We start from the raw sequence: 10,400 nt of genomic DNA on the forward strand, positions 1-10,400 counted from the left end.
GGATGGATCACACTCCCTTGATGGATTACAGATACCTTCCAGAAGGCTCCACGCTATCTTGAAGCTTATGCACCAAAAGGAACATTTGGAAGCCTTCACCATCCATAGGGAATCCCTCTTTGGACTCAGATGCTCCACTGTATCTCCTCTGTTGCTGTTGCTGAGTTGTTTCAGCTGTGTTGGACTCTTCACGACCCCTTTTGGGATTTCCTTGGCAAAGGCGCTGGAGTGGTTTGCCATTTCCTTCTCCAGCCCATTATACAGATGAAGAAACTGAGGCAAGCGGTTAAGTGACTTGCTCAGGATTCCACAGCTAGTGAGTGTGTCTGAGGCTAGATTTGAACTCACAAAGATGAATCTTCCTGATTCCAGGTCCAGTGCCCTACCTCCTACACCAACTAGCTGCCGTTATCTCATCTACCATAGTGGCAAACATTTTAGGCAAGTAGTAAGTGACACATAAATAGACAGATAAGTAAATAAATGAAGCATTTCATAAAAGCTCACTGGCCAGTTGACTGGCATTCATCCCCCTGTTTTTTGCTCTGATGGATGTTTATGACCAGATGGTCACTGAACAGACTTCTTCTGTTTCACCTTCCGGGGACCTTAGAATGATCTTAGATTCTGCAGAGGTGAATGCTTTTTGGTCATTAACACACAGTAGGCATGATGTCATGTCGTGATGTCATCAGTCATGTCCAACTCTTTGTGACCCTATTTGGGATTTTCTTGGCAAAGATGCTGGCGTGGTTTGCCATTCCCTGAGGTACAATAAGAACTCATATTCATATCTTTCAGTCAATTGTGAAATAATAAAGATATGGTCCATTGGTCAATATTGTTTGCAAAATCTGCTTGTTCTCTACTTATAGCCTCGTCATGGATGCCCTCATTTCATGTATGGATGACCTTCACAAAGATTTTGTATAGATGGGAGAGTAGGCATAGAGGTTGGTAGTTGTATGTTTTCTTGGTGAACTTTTAAAAATTAATTTATAAATTAATTAATAAGGTCAGAGATTTTTCTCCCGCCCCTTTGGTGTCTTTCTTTCTTAGATACTTTGTAGATCAGTTCCCCTGTGCCTTCATATCTCTCACACCTCAAGCATGAATCTCCTCTCTCTGTATTTGACCCCCGTAGATGTTTTTCCCAGCTTTGTTCTCTTTAATGCTATTTCTGCTCCCTCTGTAAGTATCTCAGGGGCCATAATTTAGAGTCCAAGTTTTCCTGGAAAAAGCAGTTTGTTGTAATGATTTTTGCAGATCTTTTCCATTTTTTTTCTGATTGTGGTCCTCTTTCCAGTTTCATTCTTGAATACCCTTAAGATTACTTTTCCTTACTTGACACTTACTAGCTGTGTGACCCTGGGCAAGTCACTTAACCCCAACTGCCTAAAAAAAAATTACTTTACTTAACGGGATAGTTTGCCAAGCTTTCTTTAGACTGACATTACCCTCTATGTCTCTCTGCTTTATGAGACAACACTGATCTGTCATGCCCCCTGGTAAGATTTTACCGACAAGTTTATATTCTAACCCAGTGTTGCCATCGCCATCCACCTCCCTCAATTCAGCAAGTCAAATATTTGCATCCTGGGCTCTTTTGGTTTTCCTCTTTTACCATTTAACTTACATTGATTTAACTTCTGGGTGAATTATTTCGGTGAATGTCGGATGTCATTTCTATTGTCCATTTCCCATTTTGTATTTTCAATAGCATGTTAAAATAATTCAGGGTTAATTCTTTCCTTAATCGTATGCAATATCTTTTTCTCAGTATTATTCTTTCTTCTTGTTTGTTATAAATTCTGCTCTTACCTCTGACAAGCTGACGGTCTGATTGTGCACAGAGAGCTGACTCAGGGTCAACTCCCACGTCTGTGATGAGTCCTTCCTTGTCTGTCAAAACACAGTCAATTTTATTCTTTGTGATGTTACCTGGTGCTCACACACCTTTGGCCTCTCCTTTCTTTTTCCTGAGGCAAAACTCAAAGGTGATTGCTGCTTCCTCCTCCATGGGAATTACCTCTGCCGGAAGAGCATTGTTTTAGAGTCAGGTATGTGGAGATGGGGTGAGGAGGATGGTAGCATCTTGTCTTTCCCCAGAGGTTCTCAGGCACAGGGTGGAAAACGTGGTAAATTTGCAGTCCCGATCCCAGCTCTTCACTCCCTGCCTGCGTGACCTTGGGCAAGTCACTTAATCTCTGTGGGCCTCAGTTCCCACTTCTGTCCAACGAGGAAGTTGGAGTAGACTACTCCTCGGGTCCCCACCAGCTCTGGCCCTCTGGTCCTAGGATTTTAGTTTCCACTTGGGGCCATAGTCACCTTTGCTGACTCTTCCTAGTCCGGGTTGGGCAGGAAGGGAGCTGAACCTCCTCATTTAGAGACGGCCACCTCCCCAGGGATACGGACGCCATCTTTAGGGATCTCATCTCAGAAGGTCTCGGCGTCTTAGAACCCTAGCTCTTGGGCTGGAAGGGAACTGAGGCCGTTCAGGCCCATCCCCTTCTTCTTCAGCCAAGGAAACTCAGGCCCAGGAAGGTTAACCCACATGCACAAAGCCACACAGGCAGAAAGAAGCAACATTGAGATTTGAACCCATGTCTTCTGGCTCTTTCTGTTGGGCCATGTTACCTTCCTTCTTCCCAGAGAATGGACGCTAAGTAGACAATGGTCAGTCAATAATCATATAGAGTTTGGACCAGTCTCTTCCCTGTCAGAGGGGGTGGGTTAGCTCTCAATCTGGTTTCATGTAGGAGGCACTGGGAAGCCAAAGGGACAAGATTTGAGGATAAAATGTTTGTAATGGCCAGGCATGGTGCAGGCCCTGCTACTGGGAAGGCTGAGGTTGGTGGACTACCAGAGCACAGGGGTTCTGAACTGTGGTGGGCTAAGCCAATCAGGTGACTGCATTGAGTCTGGCACCAACACAGTGGCAGAGAGCACCTAGCCCAGATCCGTGGGAGGAGGTCCAAACTTTCCTGCTGATCTGAGTGTGACCTGAATAGCCCCAGCACTTCTAGCCTGGATAAAATAGAGAGATGAAAAAAAAAAAATTTACCATTGAGTAACAAAATTAAAAACTATCCCTGCTCCCCAAACGCAGTTTATACAAAATCTTTACCTAAATCTCATAAAAGATGCTAATGCCTCCTTGTTTATCACTGGACAGTTTCTTATCAGGCCCCAACCAAGCCGAGGTGGCACAGCAGACAGAATGCTGGGCCTGGAGTCAGGAAGACTCATCTTCCTGAGGTCAAATATGGCCTCCGACACTTACTGGCTGTGTGACCCTGGGCAAGTCACTTCACCCTGTTTGCCTCAGTTTCCTCATCTAGAAAATGAGCTGGAGAAGGAAATGGCCAACCACTCCAGTATCTCTGCCGAGAAAACCCCAAACGGGGTCATGAAGAGCTGGACGTGGCTGAAAAACAACAAAAAACAAGTCAAGGTTTAAAAACACACTCAGGCACCTCGCTTTATATGACAGCCTTCCTCAGAGGTTCCTGTTGTCTTTTGCTAGGAATCCTTAGTCAGATAAGGAGGGTGAGAAGAGGGTACCCGGGTCCTGCCAGGGTCGCTGAGCTGTGCTCTGGTACCAGGTGGAGCTGGTTAGCCAGATTAATTCTTAGGAAGAGAAGAGGAGAGAAGGAAATTTTCCTGTGGTTGTCAGGACTGAAGCTGAAATCCTGATGGATTCTTCTTCCTCCATCGACAGTGACATCCAAGCCATAAGTGACCGTTCTCTTACCCAGGCCAGGCGAACGCCACTTTCTCAAGCAAGGGACAAACAAAACTTTTAAGGCCAAATTCAGTGGAGAGTGGGGAGGCCCTGGGATCCAGCCTCCTGGAGGACAGAAGCCAGACACCGACTGCTCCTGATCAGGCTGCCTCGGGGTGAGGGAACAGAGGAGGATGGGCCAGGGGAAGGAGCCCCCTGGCTGAGCTCACTCACAGCCCTGTGCTGGAATTGTTTGTCCTTCATTCTCAAAGAGGACCATGGAATCAAGGAGGTGACGCCGTGACACGTAAGTGAATTGGACTTAAGTGAGGCAGGGCTAGGCAGAGTCACCAGCCTCACTGTCCTCCAGAGTCCTCTGGGTCCAGTGGCCAGATAGAGATCAGGATGACTAGAGATGGCCTGGGATGCAGGGGGAAACCTTGGCTTTTCTAAACTAAGGTCTTTAACAGGTCTCAGTTTGTCTGAGGCAACACCCATTTGGTGATTAAGGCTAGGTAAGAAATGAGATGAGAGGGCAGCTAGGTGGCAGCTAGGTGGCGTAGTGGATAGAGCACTGGCCCTGGATTCAGGAGGACCTGAGTTCAAATCTGGCCTCAGACACATAACACTTACTAGCTGTGTGACCCTGGGCAAGTCACTTAACCCCCATTGCCCAACCAACAAAAAAAAAAAGAATAGAAATGAGACAGAAAGTGACCTCTTTCACCTAGTCAAAAAAAAAAAAACAATCTGGGAGGGGAAGATCCTAAGGGTTTCTGGCCAAACAGAAACAACTGCCATTTATATTCTCTCTGAGCCAATCAGGGCCCAAAAAATGACCACCAAGGAGGCTTGGTCAAGGACCTATTGCTAGCCAGTCAATGAAAGCCAGAATGGGGGCAGCTAGGTGGTGCAGTGGATAGAGCGCTGGCTCTGGAGTCAGGAGGACCTGAGTGGACACTTACTAGCCATGTGACCCTGGGCAGGCCAGTCAACCCCATTGCCTGATGAAAAAAAAAATCCAAAACAAACCAACAAAAACAGCCAGAATGACTTGGGTTTAAGGCATGATCCTTAACAAAGAAATCTGGCCTATAAACTCCCAGCTATCTAGCTAGGTTTCTGCCATCAAAATTTACACTGCTTTGGGCACAGCACCCACAGGTAAGGGTATGATTCAGAAGAGGAAAAAGGGGGAAGGAAGGAAGGAAAAATGAAAGAATGAAAAACATCCTGCTGGAGTAGATAGGCTGTCCACACCCTGCATTTTAGCGCTGCACCCTGGGGCCAAGCTCCAGGGGCTCCTGCCAGGATGCGAGTATTTCATCCCAGCTCCTACTCCCAAGTTCTTTCAGCCCTGTTCTAGCATGGGGTTCCATGCACCAGCCTCACTATCTAAGCTTTCAGCTCCTTTCATTTTTTAAAAATAAAATTTTATTGATCACTTTGGTTTTTACATGACCTACATTTCCCAGCATATCCCTCCTAGTTTCCTTCCCAGAGAGCCATATTTTATAACAAAGACTGAATAAGAGGGGAAAAAGAAGAATTCAGGAAAACTAACCCATACGCCCCAAAGATCTAATATTACGAGTGGTGTTCGGCCCTCTAAAATCTCCCCCTCTACAGAGAAGGGCAGAAGAGGAGGGCCTTCTCATACCTCTTCTGTGGAGTCAAGCTTGGTCATTATAATTTGGCAGCAGTCAATTTCTATTATTTTCACATTGTTGTACACACACACACACACACACACACACACACACACACATACACACAAAACACACCCACCTATTGTTGTTGCCATGGTATATCTAACATTCAGAGGTTTTGAACACTGAGCTGAGCAGACAGGCAGGCCCGTCAGTCACCTTGCTCCCCTCACTACTGCCCCCATCCCAAGACACACAGTTTTTGTGGGCAAACTACTCCCTTTGGAGAGCTACTTTCTTGCTACCCCCCTTTCTCTCCAGAGGAATGGTTTTCCTTTCAAAACCAAAATAGGGCAGATGCCCACTCAGTGCCAGCCTAGCCAGCTAGCTGGACACAGCTTCTGCTTTGCCAAGACTCACTTGTCCAGAGAAATCCTGGTGAATGTTCTCTCCCTGCCCTGGCATAATAGGTGGGCCTGACTCAGGCCCACACCTTGGGAGTTTAGGTTCAATATTGGAGGCACTCATAAGTCATTCAACAGTTTACTTAGTCACACAGCATAGAAAGGATATTAGAACACTTAGAAGGGGGACAAAGCCCCCTTTGCTTCCATACAGAAATGCGTCTGGTCCTTAGGGCAGAGAACATAAGCCATCACGTCTGAGGGACCCTGATACCACATAAGTGTGCCTGTTTGTGCCCTTAGGTGACCAGGATGCCCCATCAATATGGCCATGGGCTTCCAGGAGTTGGGGTTAGAATCAACAGAGAAGGAGCTTGAGTTACTTGCAGACCACATAAGTAGTGGGGTACCATTTCCTTGCCTTTTAGAGAAGGAGCTAGACTAGGTGATAGGGGTAGGGGGGAACCCTGGTAGATAATCAAGTCAATAACTCTCTTCTCTAGCTCTGAGCCCCCAGACATAGCGTGAAATCTGGAAAAAGATCACAGTTTGAAATCCTTACCAGGTATTCCCCAATTGACTACTCTGAACACTATGCGAAACAGATAAACAGTTCAGCAATATGGGGGTCAGCTTATTTGCCAGCTTAAGAAACAAAGTGAATGTTTAGACACAAAGGTAAATAGAATTTTAAGAAGCAAAGATAAGCCTCTAGGATCGGAGGTGGGGTGTTGAGGAGGAAAGATCAGTCTCCCATCGTCTCCAGAGAGAGAAACGGAAGAAAAGGGAGATGGGAACGAGGGCTTGCCAATATGGGTATGCCGTACCAAGTGGGTTTAGAAACACAGGCTTGTTTGGGCTCACACTGCCCTAGAGTTGGAGCCCAGCACTGACAGTTTCATGGGTGCAAGCCCCGTGTACCTTCCATGGTGGCCATCCCTCCTCAGCTCCTCCCCTCTGAGTTCCATACATTCTTTCTGCTTCCCTTCTTCCCACCATTCACAAGCATGAGTCACATCAGCCCTCAGTCTCAAAGTCAAGGCAAAATTCCCTAGGGGTTGATGGCGAGAAGACTAGCAATTGATGCTTTTGGGTGTAACTGCTGGTTATAATCAACTGTTGGTTTCAACCATCACACCCAGTTCTAGCATCCCTGAGCTCCTTGGTGACTCCTGAAGAAGCTGTAGGGAAGACAATGATCCATCCCTATGGCTTTCCTGGCACTGCTGACTTCGCTGTGCATCAGTTCATGTAAGTCTTCTCATACCTCTCTGTGGTCATCATTTCTTACAACTCAGTGATGTAACTGTATTATGTTCATGTAACCAACCTGTTTAGCCATTTCCAAGTGCTTGGCCCCCATTTATCTTTAATAAATCTTGCTCAAACATTTTTATTTTTTAATTCAGCTTTGCTTTTTTTTTTTGTTGTTCTTAATTTTCAACATTCATTTCTATAAGATTTTGAGTTCTAAATTTTCTCCCCCTCCCCATCCCCAAGATCCTTGCAACCTGATATAGGCTATACATGTACAATCATATTGAATATATTTCCGTATTAGTCATGTTGTAAAGAAGAATTCGATCAAACATCATTTGAAAATAGGGCTGAAGAATCAGCCAGGGTCCATTTTCCCCCCATGCTAGAGCCTAGTCTCAGAAATCAAGTTTGATTTCAGACTTAGGAATTAATGTGTGCACATATCCTCTATTCAAACCTGTATATTAACAGCAACTACAATAAAAATAGTGAGTCTGTTTACTCATAGACACAGTTGTTGAACGATTGCAGGACAAGTTACAAACCCGAGATTTTCCCCACCCCAAACTGCCATTTGCAAAGGTGGTTTGGGGAAAGAGGACATAAAATGGCATTACTATAGGCCACACCATTTTCATCTATCATTTCATTTCCCTGTCTACACTCAGTGAAGTTTGGTTAATCAAGGTCTTTGAGGTGAAGACAACACTGAGTGATCAGCCGTTCCAGTCTCCTGGATAACATGATTATCCCCATTTTCCAGATAAGAAGGCTGAAGGCGCAAGGAGTTAAGTGAGTTGCCCAAGGGCCACACCATTGGTAAATGGTAGGAAGTAGCATTAGAAGCTGGTCTCCAGCTTCTGAATGTGATGGTGTTTCCAATACACAGCTCTGCCTTTCTGACTCTATTGAGAATGCCTTTGCATGAGTAACTTCAAGGTTGGCCTCAGGAGCAAGAAAGGACCTAGGCTCTATTCACAAGCTGATTTTCAGAAAGAGCTAAGCCCTTTGGAACAGGGGAAGTCACACACTGTAAAATGGTGCTTCCTTCTCAGACCAGCTCATATTCACTTCGTGTGCTTATTCACGTGTCTTGTATGTGTGTGTGATGTCCCACTCCCTTAGAATGCAAGTTCCATGAGGGCAGGCATTGTTTCCCTTTTTATCCCCAGCCCCTCGCTGTACAGCATGCACAGTACCCGGTGCATAGCAGATATTTAATGATTGCTTGTTGATTGATTGAATGAATGAATGATCCCCAAATGGGCACAGTCACTATTTCGCTTAATAAGCTATGGCTGAGGGCAGTAGGAAATGCATCAGCCATGACTTAGGCCCTAGAGGTGTAACTAAGGGCAGAACTATGGTCAGTTAAGTGATGAAGAAAGGGATCCTTCCCTTAAACCAGAATTTCCAGGCTCTGCCAACAGATCCTCTGTCCCAAGTTGCTCAGGACTGGCAAGGTCCTGAGATACCTCTTCAGTCTTCCTAGCCAATCCTGTCTTCCTCCCACTCTGTAGTTCTGTCTTACTGACCACCCGCAATGTACCATCTCCCTCTCTGGGCCTCTGAAATGACCGACCTCCACGCCTGGGATGCACTGTCTCCTTCGCTCTCCCCTTGGAGCAGCTGATTTACTTCAAGGTCCAGATTCTACTGGAGGCTCTTCCCAAAGCCCTCCTCCTGCCCTTGCCTTTTCTAGTCATTTAGTATGTGACCAATATGCTTTTATAGGTGCTCTCCTTCATTGGAATGGAAGCTTCTTGAGGACAGGGACTGGTTCTTTTTTTTGTCTAGCACAGTGCTTGGCACATAGCAAATGTTTGTTGTGAATTCTAGGCCCTTCTTCCTCGGTAAATAAACTTCTACAACAATCAAGCCTCTGTATCTGACCATGATTTCCTTAGCAGATGGGGCCAGAAGGATCAGGGACCTGTTTCATGCATCCTCCTTCCTCCTATTTTTACTCGGATGCATCAAGAGCAGGAGGGACACCCCAGATCTAACAGGTAACAGCCAGAGAAAGGCACTTGGAGACGTGCAGGCAGAAGCGTCTCCCTCCAAACGAATGACAGAGAGGTATATTCAAGACGCCCCAGGTCTCCCCTTGTTCCACCAGGGACAGGAAGGGAAGTCATTTCAGTTATCCTTCCACCCAAACAGCTCTCTCCAGAGTTACGAGGGACCTCTTGGTTGCCAAATCCAATGGCCTTAATCCTCATTCTTCAGGCTTTTGACACTGGGACCACTTTCTCCTTGATACTCTCCTCTCTCCAGTTTTCAGGACACCCCTCTCTCCTGTTTCTCCTCCTGCCTCTCTGATTGTTCCTTCTCTGTCTCCTTTGCTGGATGCTTCTCCAGATCACACCCTCTAACTCATTGTCGGCATCTCTCAGGGCTCTGTCCTGGGCCCTCTTCTCTTCTCCCTCTAGATGACCATCACCTCCCATGGATTTAATTACCGTCTCTATACTGACTATTCTCAAAACTACTCAGCCTGCCCTGAACTCTCTGCTCACCTTCAATCTCTCATCTCCAACTGCCTTTCAGCCATCTTGAATTGGATGTCTAGTAGACATCTTCAATCCAACATGTCCAGAATGGAACCCATGATCTTTCTGCCTAAACCCTCCCTACTCCTACTTTCTCTATTACTTTCTTGGGCAACATCCTAGGAGTTATCTTGGACTCTCCTTATCTCTCAACCCCCATGCCCAATCTATTTCTAACATCTCTCCAACACACCCCCTTCTCCTCTCTGACCCTGCCCCTACTGTGGTGCAGACCCCCATCACCTCATGCCTGGACTTATAGCCACAGCTGCTGTGGGGTCTGGCTGCCTCACCCATCCGTCCTCCATTCAGCCACTAAAGTGATTCTCATAAAGCGCAGGTCCAACCATGTCACCCCCTACTCAATAAACTCCAGTGGTTTCCTATCTCCTCCTGGATCAAATGCAAAATGCTCTGTTCAGCATTCAAAGCCCTTCAGAACCTGGCCCCTTCCTACCTTCCCAGTCTTCTAGTCTTCCTACGCCTTATTTCCCAACACACACTCTCTGACCCAGTGACATTGGACTGGTCCATGAACAAGACCCTTCATCTCTTGGCTCTGGGCATTTTCTCTGGTCATCTCCCATGCCTGGAATGCTTCCTCTCCTCATCTCCACCTGCTAGCTTCCCTGGTTCCTTTAAGTCTCAGATAAAATCCCATTTTCTGCAAGGAAGCCTTCCCCAGCCCCTCTTCATTCTAGTGCCTTCCCTCTTTTCATTATGTCCTGTACTTCCTGTCTCCAGCTTGTTTGTACATATCTGTTTTCTTGTTGTCTCCCCCGTTAGATTGTAAGCTCCTTGAGGGCAGGGA

Source organism: Phascolarctos cinereus, unplaced genomic scaffold (assembly GCF_003287225.1).
Source record: "Phascolarctos cinereus isolate Bilbo 61053 unplaced genomic scaffold, phaCin_HiC Scaffold_1;HRSCAF=81, whole genome shotgun sequence".
Classification (NCBI taxonomy): Eukaryota; Metazoa; Chordata; class Mammalia; order Diprotodontia; family Phascolarctidae; genus Phascolarctos; species Phascolarctos cinereus.